Source organism: Oncorhynchus keta, chromosome 4, assembly GCF_023373465.1.
Source record: "Oncorhynchus keta strain PuntledgeMale-10-30-2019 chromosome 4, Oket_V2, whole genome shotgun sequence".
Classification (NCBI taxonomy): domain Eukaryota; kingdom Metazoa; phylum Chordata; class Actinopteri; order Salmoniformes; family Salmonidae; genus Oncorhynchus; species Oncorhynchus keta.
The window spans coordinates 36,417,750-36,433,923 of NC_068424.1; positions in this window are offsets into that span (position 1 = coordinate 36,417,750).

Sequence of the window (16,174 nt, forward strand, 5' to 3'; positions counted from 1 at the left end):
AGCTCAACTGAGCCACAAAAATGAACATGGCTATAAAATTAGGCAGATGTTAGCATGGGCCACCCAGGCCCAGAGAATAAACTAGTTTTCACACTGAAATATACTCTGCTTGGTCGCAGCACAACATGGAAATTAATATTAAGCAGGGGGGGATTGATTATTGTGATGATGAACCTTCTTATGAAGATATGATAAAGATATGTTTGCAGTCCAGGAGACGAGATACGGTCAGGTAGAATGAAGCTACTAATAGTTTTTTTTGGACTTGCTTTTAATTGCAATTTGTGACTGCTTGCATGTTGATTATTAGGCATGCAACCTCAACAACCCACTGCTTGATTGTTGTTTGGCAAAGAATTTTTGATTGTTTATCCTTCACGTTTCCAAATTAGTTGGCTTGTTCTAAACTATCTGTTGGGTGTACTAGAAATGAGTTGGATCTCAGGCTTTCAACGGTCAAGCTGCTACAAACATAGTAGCCTCTGTGGGGGAGGTTTTGTAACAGAACTCTAAATTAACTCTGAATTAAAACTGATACTATGAAAGAGGATGATTATTGGTAGTATGATATAGCTTTGTATTTTTTTTCCTTTTTTGTGTGTGTCAATAGAAGGGTGACACTACAAAGAGGATATTTTGAAGTAGAATGGTTTTCCCAGATAACTGCCATGAGGATAACTGCCTGTGAGGTCTCATCTAACCTGTGGGGTACCTGAGCAATACTGTTGGCATGGGGGAATGGGAATCAGGGCACGGCCTACGGACTAAACAATGAGGCATGTGAGAGTGACAATGTACAACTGAAAATATTGAGTAAATAAGCAGCCTTAATATTTATTTTTTTAGTTTTCGATAGGCATGAAAACCACGTATCAACAGGTTCAACCACGATTCTAAGAATAACTACACAAAGAGAAAATGCATGTTTACCTAATACAATATAACATACAGCAAGCTGTACATTGTGACAGCGTATTATGTGTGTGATCATTTATTTTGGGTAATTACAACCAACTCAAAAGACCATAGTTGTTTTGAAGTAATTTCCAATGTTTTCATGGTTTATGAAAATAGTATTTCTGTCACACCCTGACCTTAGTATTCTTTGTTTTCTTAGTTATTTTGGTTAGGTCAGGGTGTCACATCGGTGATGTATGTGTTATTTTTCTTTTCTAGGGATTTTGTATGTTTATGGGGGTGTTTTCCTATCTAGGTGTTTTTGTAAGTCCATGGTTGCCTAGATCGGTTCTCAATTAGAAGCAGCTGTCTATCGTTGTCTCTGATTGGGAACCATATTTAGGAAGCCAAATTCTTTGGGTATTTTGTGGATGATTGTTCCTGTTACCTGTGTTCCTATGTGTTAAGTGTTCACGTTACGGGACTGTTTCGTCTTCGTTGATTTTTGTCGATTTATTGTTTTGTTCGTTGTTTACGTATCCCATTAACATATGGATTATCTTCACGCTGCATTTGTCCTCCTCTCTTTCACCCAAAGAAAATCTTGACAGAGTCACACACCACCAAAGGACCAAGCAGCGTGGAAACGGGCAGCAGCAGGAGGAGCAGCACAATAAGGACTATTGGACTTGGGAGGAGATACTGGATGGAGAAGGACCCTGGAGAAGGACTATCGCCGCCCCAAGGCAGAGCTGGAGGCAGCCAAAGCGGAGAGGCGGCGGTATGAAGAAGCAGCACGGCAGCACGGCTGGAAGCCCGAGAGGCAGCCCCAAAAACGTATTGGGGGAGGCACACGGGGCCAACTCCCCGTGTTTACTGTGGAGAGAGAGGGCGTCGTACTGGTCAGGCACCGTGTTATGCGATAGAACGCACGGTGTCTCCAGTACGCGTGCTTAGCCCGGTGTGCTACATCCCAGCTCCCTGCATCTGCCGGGCTAGGGTGAGGGTCCAGCCAGGGCAGATGGTGCCAGCCCTGCTCTCCAGACAGCCAGTGGGTCTCCTCAGGCCAGGATATCCTGCGCCGGCGTTGCGCACTGTCTCTCCCGTATGTTTGCACAGCCCAGTACATCCTGTTCCTCCTCCCTGCACTCGCCCTGAGGTGCGTGTCTCCAGCCCGGTACCACCAGTGCCGGCACCATGCATCAGACCACCAGTGCGCCTCCAGGGTCCAGTACTCGCTGTTCCTGCTCCTCGCACTCGCCCTGAGGTGCGTGTGTCCAGTCCGGTACCACCAGTGCCGGCACCACGCACCAGGCCTATAGTGCGCCTCGGCAGTCCAGTACGCCCTGTTCCTCCTCCCCGCACTCGCCCTGAGGTGCGTGTCCTCGGCCCAGTACCACCAGTACCGGTACCACGCACCAGACTTACAGTGCGCCTCGCCAGTCCAGAGCGTCCAGCAACAGTACCGAGTCCAGAGCGTCCGGCAACAGTTCCCAGTCCAGAGCGTCCGGCGATAGTCCGCAGACCGGAACCTCCTACGACGGGCCGTAGACCGCAACCTCCTACGACGGGCCGTAGACCGGAACCTCCTACGACAGGCCCATTAAAATATGGATTAACATCAAGCTGCATTTTGGTCCTCCTCTCTTTCACCCAAAGACAATCGTGACAATTTACATTGATGTACATAATCTTTATCACTTTACACTTGTGTGTATAAGGTAGTAGTTTTGGAATTATTAGTTAGATTACTTGTTGGTTATTACTGCATTGTCGGAACTAGAAGCTAGAAGCACAAGCATTTTGCTACACTCGCATTAACATCTGCTAACCATGTGTATGTGACAAATACAATTTGATTTGATTGATTTGATTTGACTTTCACATGAGTCCTTCGTATTTGTGTGGACTTGACGGATCAGACGGGACTCCCTCCCCCTAAAAAATAAGAAATCAATATTTTCCCTGGTAGGCACAACATACCCCTACCCACACCCCTACAAACAATAATCTCAAGTCAAAACTGTTACAATGTGTCCATGTATATTGATGATTCAACCATATATGTATCAGCAACCACAGCTAGTCACTGAAACCCTCTTAAGGATTATCCCTTTTTTTTTAAATTTTCACCTAAAATGACATACCCAAATCTAATTGCCTGTAGCTCAGGCCTTGAAGCAAGGATATGCATATTCTTGGTCATATTTGAAAGGAAACACTTTGAGGTTTATGGAAATGTGAAAGGAATGTAGTAGAATATAACACAATAGATCTTGTAAAAGATAATACAAAGACAAAAACAACCGTTCTTTTGAATTTTTTGTACCATCTTCTTTGAAATGCAAGAGAAAGGCCAAATGTATTATTCCAGCCCAGGTGCAATTTAGATAAGTGTATGTGCAAAGTTATAGACTGATCCAATGATCCATTGCATTTCTATTGAAAATTATGTTTCAAGACCGCCCAAATGTGCCCAATTTCATGTTCAAATATTGTGCACTCTCCTCAAACTATAGCGTGGTATTCTTTCACTGTAATAGCTACTGTACATTGGACAGCACAGTTAGATTAACAAGAATTTAAGCTTTCTGCCAATATCAGATACAGGATGTCTTTGAAATGTTCGTGTTACTTAGAACCTCATGCTAGTTGCATTAGCCTACATTAGCTCAACCGTCCTGTGGAAGGCACACCGATCCCGAACAAAGATTTGCAGTCTGTTTTGGAATGGGTGTCCAGAAATAAACTGGTCCTGAACATCTCTAAATCTGAGAGTATTGTATTTGGTACAAATCATTCTCTAAATTCAAGACCCCAGCTGAATCTGGTGATGAACAGTGTGGCTGTTGAACAAGTTGAGGAGATTAAATTACTTGGCGTTACCTTGGATTGTAAACTATCATGGTGAAAACATATAGATTAAAATGTTGTAAAGATGGGGAGAGGTCTGTTCGTAATAAAGAGATGCTCTGAAAAAAAGCAAGTCCTGCAGGATCTAGTTTCGTCTTATCTTGATTATTTTCCAGTCTTGTGGTCACGTACTGCACGGAAAGACCAAGTTAAGCTGCAGCTAGCCCAGAACACAGCGGCACATCTTGCTCTTCATTGTAAATCAGAGGGCTGATATAAAGACTATGTATGCCAGTCTCTCTTGGTTTAGAGTTGAGGAGAGACTGACTGCATCACTTCTTTTTATAAGTCACTTCACTGTCCTCAAACCCAGATCAAATTCAAGAAAGTGTACAATATTATATAGAGCCATTATTGCATTAAACGTTCTATCTCATAAAGCTCAAGTGAACAGCAAACCTGGTTTAAAAAAAACAGATAAAGCAACACCTCATCTCTCCCCTATTAGCTTGTGTGTAAACTCAGCAAAAAAGAAACATCCTCTCACTGTCAACTGCGTTTTTTTTCAGCAAACTTAACATGTGTAAATATTTGTATGAACATAACAACTGAGACATAACCTGAAGTTCCACAGACATGTGACTAACAGAAATTGAATAATGCGTCCCTGAACAAAGGGGGTGGGTCAAAATCAAAAGTAACAGTCAGTATCTGGTGTGGCCCCCAGCTGCATTAAGTACTGCAGTGCATCTCCTCATGGACTATACCAGATTTGCCAGTTCTTGCTGTGAGATGTAACCCCACTCTACCACCAAGGCGCCTACAAGTTCCCAGACATTTCTGGGGGGAATGGCCCAAGCCCTCACCCTCCAATCCAACAGGTCGCAGAAGTGCTCCATAGGATTGAGATCCGGACTCTTCGCTGGCCATGGCAGAACTCTGACATTCCTGTCCTGCAGGAAATCACGCACAGAACGAGCAGTATGGCTGTTGGCATTGTCATGCTGCAGGGTCATGTCAGGATGAGCCTGCAGGAAGGGTACCACATTATTGAGGAGGAAGTCTTCCCTGTAATGCACAGCGTTGAGATTGCCTGCAATGACAACAAGCTCAGTCCGATGATGCTATGACACACCGCCCCAGACCATGACGGACCTGCCACCTCCAAATCGATCCCACTCCAGAGTACAGGCCTCGGTGTAACACTCATTATTTCGAAGATAAGCGCAAATCCGACCTTTGCCCCTGGGGAGACAAAAACGCGACTTGTCAGTCATGAGCACTTTTTGCCTGTCCTGTCTGTTCCAGCGATGGTGTGTTTATGCCCATAGGCGATGCTGTTACCGGTGATGTCTGGTGAGGACCTGCATTACAACAGGCCTATAAGCCCTCAGTCCAGCCTCTCTCAGCCTATTGCGGACAGTCTGAGCACTGATGGAGGGATTGTGCGTTTCTGGTATAACTCTGGCAGTTGTTGTTGCCATCCTGTACCTGTCCAGCAGGTGTGATGTCGGATGTACCGATCCTGTTCAGGTGTTGTTACACGTGGTCTGCCACTGCGAGGACGATCTGCTGTCCGTCCTGTCTCCCTGTAGCGCTGTCTTAGGTGTCTCACAGCACGGACATTGCAATTTATTGCCCTGGCCACATCTGCAGTCCTCATGCCTCCTTGCAGCATGCCTAAGGCACGTTCACCCAGATGAGCAGGGACCCTTTCTTTTGGTGTTTTTCAGAGTCAGTAGCAAGGCCTCTTTAGTGTCCTACGTTTTCGTAACTGTGACTTTAATTGCCTACCGTCTGTAGGCTTAACCTCTCTAGGGTAGTGGGCAGCATTCGGAATATTGGATGAAAAGCTTGCCCAAATTTATCGGCCTGTTACTCGGGCCCAGAAGATATTGGATTTGGATAGAAAACACTCTAAAGCTTCCAAAACTGTTAAAATAGTGTATGTGAGTATAACAGAACTGATTTAGCAGGCGAAAACCTGAGAAACATCCATTCAGGAAGTAGCTTTGTGTTTGTTTTGTAGTTTTCTATTCAATGCCATTACAGTATCCATTGACTTAGGACTCCATTTGCAATTTCTAAGCCTTCCACTAGATGTCATCAGTCTTTAGAAATAATTTCAGGCTTGTATTCTTATAAATGAGGGAATAAGACCAGTCTGAACGAGTGGACCCTAACGTGACGCAGAGTTTTTTCAGGCGCATGTGCATTTCTTGTTTACCTTTTATATTGACGACGTTATTGTCCGATTGAAATATTATATATAATTCAGGCAAAACAACAACCTGAGGGTTGAATATAAACATTGTTTGACATGTTTCTATGAACTTTACGGCTACATTTTTTTTTTCTGTCTGAATGTTTTGAGTTTGAGCCTGTGGATTACTGAAGAAAACGCGCTAACAAAACTGATGTTTCTGGATATAAAGAGACTTCATCGAACAAAAGGAACATTTATTGAGTAAATTAATGTCTTCTGATTAACACCATATGAAGATCATCAAAGGTAAGGGATTCATTTTATCTCTATTTCTGAGTTTTGTAACGCTTCTGCTTGGGTGGTTACTGTTTGTAATAATTTGTCAACTCGGCTATGTTCTGGGCTAGGTATGCTTTCGCCGAAAAGCATTTTATAAATATGACACTCGGGTTGGTTTAACAAGAAGTTCATCTTTAAACCTATGTAAAATATGTTTTGTTTTCTGAATTTTTATGATGAGCTTTTCTGTAATTGAATTTGGCACTCTGCAACCTCACTGGATGTTGGCCAGATGGGACGCTAACATCCCATATACCATAGAGAGGTTAACGACCGTTCCACAGGTGCATGTTCATTAACCTCTCTGGGATATGTGGGACTGTAGTGTCCCACTTGGCCAAAAGCCAGAGAAAATGCAGAGCGCCAAATTAAAATAAATTCCTATAACAATCAAACTTTCATGAAATCACACATGTAAGATACCAAATTAAAACTACACGTTTTGTGAATCCAGCCAACATGTCAGATTTCAAAAAGGCTTTTCGGCGAAAGCAAGCGATGCTATTATCGGAGGATAGCACCTCCGTAAACAAAATAGAGAACTTATTTCAACCCTGCAGGCGCGACACAAAACGCAGAAATAGAAATATAAATCATGCCATACCTTTGACAAGCTTTTTCTGTTGGCACTCCAATATGTCCCATAAACATCACAAACGGTCCTTTTGTTCAATTAATTCCATCATTATATATTTCCAAAATGTCAATTTATTTGGCCCGTTTGATCCAGAAAAACACCGGTTCCAACTTGCGCAACGTGACTACAAAATATCTAAAAAATGACCTGTAAACTTTGCCAAAACATTTCAAACTACTTTTGTAAAACAACTTTAGGTATTTTTTTAAAGTAAATAATCAATAAAATTGAAGACGGGATGATCTGTGTTCAATAAAGGAAGAAAACAAACAGATGCTAGCTTTCTGGTCATGCTCCTCTAACAAACAGTACACATGAATTGACCCTCGTTCAAGATGGCCGTACTTCTTCATTACACAAAGGAATAACCTCAACCTATTTCTAAAGACTGGTGACATCCAGTGGAAGCGGTACGAACTACAAGCAAGTCCCTTAGAAATCTGGATTCCCAATGAAACCCATTGAAAAGAGAGTGACCTCAAAAATATATATATATGAATGGTTTGTCCTCTGGGTTTCGCCTGCTACATAAGTGCTGTTATACTCACAGACATGATGCAAACAATTTTAGAAACTTCAGAGTGTTTTTTATCCAAATCTACTAATAACATGCATGATTAGCAGGCAGTTGAATTTGGGCATGCTTTTCATCCAAAATTCCAAATGCTGCCCCCTATCCTAGAGACGTTAATTGTTTATGGTTCATTGAACAAGCATGGGAAACGTTTAAACCCTTTACAATGAAGATATGTGAAGTTATTTGGATTTATACAAATATTCTTTGAAAGACAGGGTCCTGAAAGGGGGCTGTTTCTTTTTTTGCTGACTTTATGTATTGATATATAGGCTTCGTGTGCCTTTTGTAAAAACATATTTTTACATAGATCTGTCCTTTATTAACAGTCTATAATATGTCATCTTTCATGTTTTTGACCCCAGGAAGAGTAGCTGCTGCTTTTGCAACAGCGAATGGGGATCCTAATAAAATACAATAAATACATGGAATCATAAATATATATATTTTTTTCTCTCACCACAGTTAGACTTTTTGCTTCTGGGAGATCCCTTCAAACAATGAAATACATTAATCATAATTCTCATTTCCTGCTATGGGTTAATTGCAATGAGTAAAAACATCTGAGATTCATATTTAGCATGGGATTCATGCAGAGTGCATGCACAGTGGTCAGGATTATCTGGGGTAGATATGTACAGCACGGTCTTTGAGCTGAAATGATCTAGAACATGACTACCCAATGACTCAGAGGTGTTTGATTAATTAGTTAAAGCATACATATTGAGTGTGTGTGGACAAGCTAATCACTTACGCTTCATCGCCCAGGCCTGCACCGCTGGGGCTCTCAACATGCACTGGGATTCTGGAAGAGGAGATTAATATGATGAGTTCTAGGTATAACATTCATTAATGCCACTGCAAGGTGGGAAAAAAAATATGTTTGCGTTTGAGTAATTAGCGGACAGAGGATCTTCCATATCCATTGGCGATGCATGAGATTGGGAGCTGTGCGGCCCATGAAAATTAATTTCCCTCACCGTGAAACTAATTACAGGGACAGAGTGTGGGAACTCTGGGTTCTTCTGAGCACATACTGGGAAAGATGGAACTGATCCATGTACAGCTATTGGTCTTCTTGACTCATGGTTATTAGAAGAAATGGATTCCAGCCAGTACACATTTGTACTCATTTTATGAGTGTTTGATTATGTACATTTATTTTGTGAGGATGGTATGTCTGTTTGCAGTTGTGTCCATTTAAAAGTAAAGAATCTGGTAACAATTTACATTAACATACATTCTTAATACATACACATTTGATGAAATCAAATCAATTCAAACTTGATTTAAAGTGCATTTAGAATTGCAGCACACTTTACATTAAAACAAAAATAAAATCAATCACTAATAAAAAGCCTGGATGAAAAATGGCTGGTTTTTAAGTGGTTTAAAAACCTCTGTTTTCTGCCCCTCTTACCTGACAGGGCAAGCTTTTCCACAACTGAGGTGCTTTGAACCTTAGCTTACAATTTCTGCGCCCCCATGAAAATTGAATTAACATAATAAATCAATCCTCATCAAAATCCATCTGTTTTTTTTATTTTCCTTTTGCTATGTCTCAGTCCACCGATATCGCTCTTCCGCATCTGCGGTGAAAGGTGGCAGAGCTAGAGAGGTATTTGTCAGACCATGACATCCAGACAATCGGTCTACTCACAAAAACGTCTGTAGCACGTTGGCCTACAAAGTATTACGTATAAGCACTCTATTAAAGGTTGAGACTCTCACGAACACGATGGTGTTCTCCATTTTGCTCTAGGATGCACACGAGCTTCACAAGACTCATCTGAAGGTCTCTGGTACCAGTTTGAAAAAATGAATCGAAGTATACATAGAGATAGTTTTGTGCCTACAATAGGGGGATAAATACATGTAAAAATATATATAAATAAAGATTGAACAGGAAACTTTTTTATATATCTCAGATATAGGACAAACACTCCAGAACAAACTTCATTTTCATTTTTTGGGGGGAGACTACCTGTTGTTCCATGTAATCAATCTGTTATTCAATGCATTCCTATTGGCTAATAGCAGAAATGCCAAATTCATCCCCAAAACAAATTTTATTTAAAAAATGTATACCTTAAGAGGTTTTAGAATTTTCAATGTAAAAAAAATCCTTGATATGACCATCTTAAAACAATTCAATATGATAGCTTAGAACCCCCTAAATGTTATATGGATAACACAGAATAAACAAAAAACGAAGACTTTATACTCCCCAATGAAATATAAACATTGACATCCTTATTGGATGATACATTGTAGTTTCCAACTATGTGGCTATATATGGAACAATGGCTATGTCCCAAATTGCACCCTATTTCCCCATGGGCCCTGGTCAAAAGTAACGCAGTATAAGGAATTGGGTGCCATTTGGGACACAGACAATATATTTTGAGGTAAGGTAGGTCAACCATAGTTGAGTTAATGATGGACAGAAAACAAAATGCAGGATTTTCTTCCATCCTCCATTTCCAATGTCCTCTATACTCTGTGTGGACAGTTAGACAAATGGCTATTTTATCTCAAAGACAAAAAAACGCTTAAGCCAGGATGCCGATTTTGTTTATGCAAGACATCTACACCCATTATATTATTTTAGCTCCCATCTCCTGAGAACAAACAATCAACAAGTCTTCCATCACTTACAAAATCATCTCTATCATGTCAATTTCTAAGTATTTTGCTTCACTTTCATTTCTCTGCACCTGCTATTACACCTGAAAATCTGTGTACGCGACTATTAAACGTTTATTTGAATGTCGTGTCTCTCACTGTAATTTCCTTGTCCTCTGTCACCTATTGTTCTTCCGTTTGTACAAGGGTCTCAAACTCACCTTGGACCCACTCCAATTTGCATACCGCCCCAACAGATCCACAGATGACACGAAATCTATTGCACTCCACACTGCCCCCTCCCACCTGGACAAGAGGAACACCTGCATGAGGATTCTGTTCATTGACTATAGCTCAGTGTTCAAAACCATAGTGCCCTCCAAGTTCATCACTAAGCTCAAGACCCTTGGACCGAACACCTCCATCTGCAACTGGATCCTGGACTTCCTGACATACCGCCCCCTGGTGGTGAGGGTAGGCAACAACACATCCGCCACGCTGACCCACAGTGGCCCCTCAGGGGTGCGTGCTTAGACCCCTCCTGTACTCCATGTTCACCCACCACTACATGGCCGTGCAAAACTCCAACACCATTAAGTTTGCTGATGAGACAACAGTGGTTGGCCTGATCACCGAAGACGATGAGACACCTAGGGAGGAGGTCAGGGACAACAACCTATTCCTCAACATCAGCAAATCAAAGGAGCTGATCGTGGACTACAGGAAACAGAGAGCTGAGTATTATCGTGGCACGACAACGCCTCAAGAGAATGAAAATATTTGGCAACAACCCTCAGAACCTCAGATTTACTGCACCATTGAGACCATCTTGACTGCTAGCTGCATCGCTACCTGCCATCCAAGACCGGTGTCAGTCGGAAGCCCTACAATTTGTAAAAGACCAGCCACCCAAGTCATAGACTGTTCTCTCTGTTACTGCACGACAAGTGGTACCGATGCACCGAGCCTGGAACCAACAGGAGCCTGAACAGCTTCTTCCCAAAATCCAAAAGACTGCTAAATAGTTATTTAAGTTAGTTAACTAACTCTTTTGACTCAACACATACACTTCTGCTACTGTCTATCCTGTTGCCTAGTCACTTAATCCCTATCTATATGTAGATATCTACTGTATATATATTTTTTTACACATACAGTATTTAACTCATTGTTTTGGGTAGGCACACAATTACATTCATACTTCCATTAGTTTTAGAAACCGGTACAGGTTACCTTTTAGACGAGTCGTACGGACAGAACCATCGCTTTCTACTTTACTTTTTTATAGCACTACTGATATCACTGCATAAAATGTATTGTTTCCTAGTGTGTACATGTAAGTCATTAACTTTGTAGTCTATTTTTTATATTCATCAATTAAAGATCCAATATCAAATCAAACTTCAATTCAAAACATTTTTGAAGTGAATTTAAAATAGCAATACACTTGAAAAATGAAAGAAAAAGTTGTCACTGATAAAAGGCCAAGCTAAAACGGTTGGTTGACAAATGTGATTTTAACCCCTCACACAGTTTGGTGTTGGTATTTGGTATTTTATTAGGATCCCCATTAGCTGTTGCAAAAGCCCCATTAGCTGTTCCTGGTGTCCACACAAAACATGAAACATAATACAGAATGACAGAATACAGAACATCATTAGAAAAGACAGCTCAACTACATACATTGTTAAAAAGGCACATGTGGCCTACATATCAACAGAGGTGGGACCAAGTCATTGTTTTACAAGTCGCACTCAAGTCCCGAGTCAAGACAGGAAAGTCAGAGTTAAGTCCTAAACGTTGAGTTTCGAGTCCTAAACAAGTCATAATGTGCTCTTCACCAAATGTAATAACATTTCATATTTTTAACAAGAGTAATAGTTAGCATCTTACATTTACGCAAATCATGAATGCTTTTAAAAATATATATAATTATTACTTTCCAAATCAACTTCATATTTCAGCACACAGCTGTACAGTACATTTCGATGAAACATGGTGAAGACCCAAAATGGCCTACCCTGGAAGCCTGCGTTTCAGACATAAGGAAGTGGATGGCGGCAAATGTTTTACTTTTAAACTCGGACAAAACAGAGATGCTAATTCTACATCCTGTTCTCTCTTGTGATGAACATATCACATATATTTTAAGAGCAGCTTTCTTCAATATATGTAACATTGCAAAAATCTTAAACTTTTTGTCAGCAAAATTATGCATTAAAGCTAATCCATGCTTTGTCACTTCAAGATCAGACAACTGCAATACTCTACTCTCCTGCTACTCAGATAAAGCACTAAATAAACTTCCGCTAGTGTTAAGTACAGCTTCTTGAATCCTGACTAGAACCCCAAAAATGTGATCATGTTACTCCAGTGCTAGCCTCTGGTTGTCTACACTCGCTTTCTGTTAAGGCTGTGGCTGATTTCAAGGTTTTACTGTTAACCTACAAAAAGCATTACATGGACTTGCTCCTACCTGTCTCTCCGATTTGGTCCTGCCGTACATACCTACACGTATGCTACAGTCAAAAAGACTCAGGCCTGCTTATTGTTCATAGAATTTCTAAGCAAACAGCTGGAGGTAGGGCTTTCTCTTTCTGACGGGCCGCCCCCAGGTGGTGGAGGTAGGAAACAACATCTCCACTTTGCTGACCCTCAACACTGGAACCCCACAAGGGTGTGTGCTCAACCCTCTCATGTACTCCCTGTTCACCCATGACTGAGTGGCCATGCATGCCTCCAACTCAATCATCAATTTTGCAGATGACACACTTGTAGTGGGCTTGATTACCAACAATCACAAGACAGCCTGCAGGGAGGAGGTGAGGACACTCGGAGTGTGGTGTCAGGAAAACAACCTCTCACTCAACTTCAACAAAACAAAGGAGATGATCGTGGACTTCTGGAAACAGCAGAGGAAGCACCCCCTTATCCACATTGAAAAACCAGTCGTGGAGAAGGTGGAAAGTTTCAAGTTCCTTGGCATACACATCACAAACACACTGAAATGTTCCACCCACACAGACAGTGTGTTGAAGAAGGCGCAACAGACATTTGGCTTATCATCTAAAACCCTGACAAAATATTACATATGGACAATCAAGAGCATCCAAAATGATCATCAAGGACAACAACCACCTGAGTCACTGCCTGTTCACCCCGCTACCATCCAGAAGGCGAGGTCAGTGCAGGTGCATCAAAGCTGGGAACCGAGAGACTGAAAAACAGTTTCTTTCTCAAGGCCATCAGACTGCTAAACAGCAATCATTAACTCAGAGAGGCTGCTGCCTATATAGAGACTCAAATCACTGGCCACTTTAATAATAAATGGATCACTAGTCACTTTAAACAATGCCACTTTAATAATGTTAACATATCTTACATTACTCATCTTATATATGTTTACACTGTACCTTATACCATCTATTCACCTTGACTATGCGGTCATCTCTTGTCCATATATTTATATATACACATTATTTTTCCTCCCTTAAGATTTGTGTGTTTAAGGTAGTGTCATGACATTGGCCTGAGGGTAGGTTTATGACAGTCATAAATACCCCCCCCCCCTTTTTTCTTCTCTCTACCCTACTGATGTGACATTTGAAAATCCTTTGGTTGACATAGAGATTCTGGGAACATCAGAAGGTGGGGGGAAATTAACTATATTCTGGTAATCCGACCAATTGAACATATGTGTAACGGTTTTCTTCTGGGGAAAGAGAGTCAGACCAAAATGCAGCTTGGTTAGTTTTGTCCATCTTTAATAAAGATGAAAATACAACAATCTACAAAAACAAGAAACGTGAAAAAAACCAAACCAGTCCTATCTGGTGCCACAAACACAAAGACAGGAACAATCACCCACACTTACGGAGTTGTGAGGGTAACGGCACCTCAGTACCTCCAGGCTCTGATCAGGCCCTACACCCAAACAAGGGCACTGCGTTCATCCACCTCTGGCCTGCTCGCCTCCCTACCACTGAGGAAGTACAGTTCCCGCTCAGCCCAGTCAAAACTGTTCGCTGCTCTGGCTCCCCAATGGTGGGACACACTCCCTCACGACGCCAGGACAGCGGAGTCAATCACCACCTTCCGGAGACACCTGAAACCCCACCTCTTTAAGGAATACCTAGGATAGGATAAAGTAATCCTTCTCACCCCCCTTAAAATATTTAGATGCACTATTGTAAAGTGGCTGTTCCACTGGATGTCATAAGGTGAATGCACCAATTTGTAAGTCGCTCTGGATAAGAGCGTCTGCTAAATGACTTAAATGTAATGTAAATGTAAAACCCAACACAAAACAGGCTACCTAAATATGGTTCCCAATCAGAGACAATGACTAACACCTGCCTCTGATTGAGAACCATATCAGGCCAAACATAGAAATAGACAAACCAGACACACAACATAGAATGCCCACCCAGCTCACGTACTGACCAACACTAAAACAAGGAAAACACACACGAACGATGGTCAGAATGTGACAATATGCGGTGGTACTTATTTAATATTATGTCAGTTCGGTTGTCATCTGAGACATTCTCATCAATGATAGGATGACATAAACTCTACAGTGTAAAGTCTGCACATTGTAGTTATCGGATTCACATGCAATTGTTGTTCAATATAAATGTTTGAATATAAAATTATTGGTGAAGAGATTAAAGTTAATTTTAGCTTCCAAATGAGAGATTTGGGTTTTCATAAGGTAAGGGCTCAGCTCAATCAGTGGCCCCCCCTGTGAAGAGACATGGGTTATACAACTTTTCAAACACACCCCTCTCGCTCCACTATATAAAGCCTTGATGAAAATGTAACCTCCTGTTCCAAGTACGTGAGGTCTGTAGCTTCTATGTCAAAAGGACTAACATGTCAACTATAGAACAAAGCCAACATCAGCGTGAGCTTTGGTTGCGAATTTTATGAACTTTGAACTCTTATTCACAACAGAGGTGATACCTCCTAGCCGTTGAGGTAGCAACAGCAGCTGAAAACGTGGGCTAGGAAAGAACAGACAGAGTATACCGTCTACCACACAACAACGTTACTACAACGTATCCAATTTATCACCTTAGACATTCTTCAAAAGACAAAGGACTCGGTTGGGCAACACGGCCCATCCATCCACCACCAACCTACCGAAGCGCAGCTCAGAGTAAATATTTATTGCATTTTCCGCCCGCTAGGGATGTTTTCCTTTGTGAAGTAATTTGTAATCAAGGTATGATTAATTCTGTGTATATGTAATTCTGTGTGGTTAGTTAGGTATTTAGTAGATAAATAATTAAACCCAATTTGGCATTGCTGATTCAACTTGTTAGCCAGGGTTCCAAGTATTTACAACTTTCAGATGAGACAGAATTAAGGTGACGATTAATATTGACTGCTATTGATGTAAAGTATTACCCGGTCTTTAAGAGTTTATTCGGAGGATAACAGCTCTATAAATATTATTTTGTGGTGCCCTGACTCTCCAGTTAATTACATTTACATGATTAGCTCAATCAGGTAATATTAATTACGGAGAAAGGATTTTATTGAATAGCATGTCATATAACTTAATCCGCCATAGCCAAAGACACAACAGTAGTTTTGGGGAATAGTTAGATATTACTGCACTGCCAGAACTAGAAGCATAAGCATTTCACTACATTCACATTAACATCTGCTAACCATGTGTATGTGACCCAATACAATTTGATTTGATAGCTCCAATTATATGGAATGGTTTGCCGATCCATGTGAGAGATGCAGACTTGGTCTCAGCCTTTAAGACTTTACTGAAGACTCATCTCTTGAACGGCGTATCCCTCTGGCGGTGGAGGGGGGTGGGGGGGCTATGCATCGACAAAGTGGGTGGGGATATATCCTGCTTGGTGGGCCCTGTTCAGGGGTATCATTGGACAGGGCCACGGTGTCAATGCTGCAATAGTCTTTGTGCCAAGGGTCTAGTGTCAGTCTGTTCTATATGGTGTATTTCTCCTGTCCTGCATGATCTTAAGTATGATCCCTCTAATTATCCCATTTCTCTCTTGCT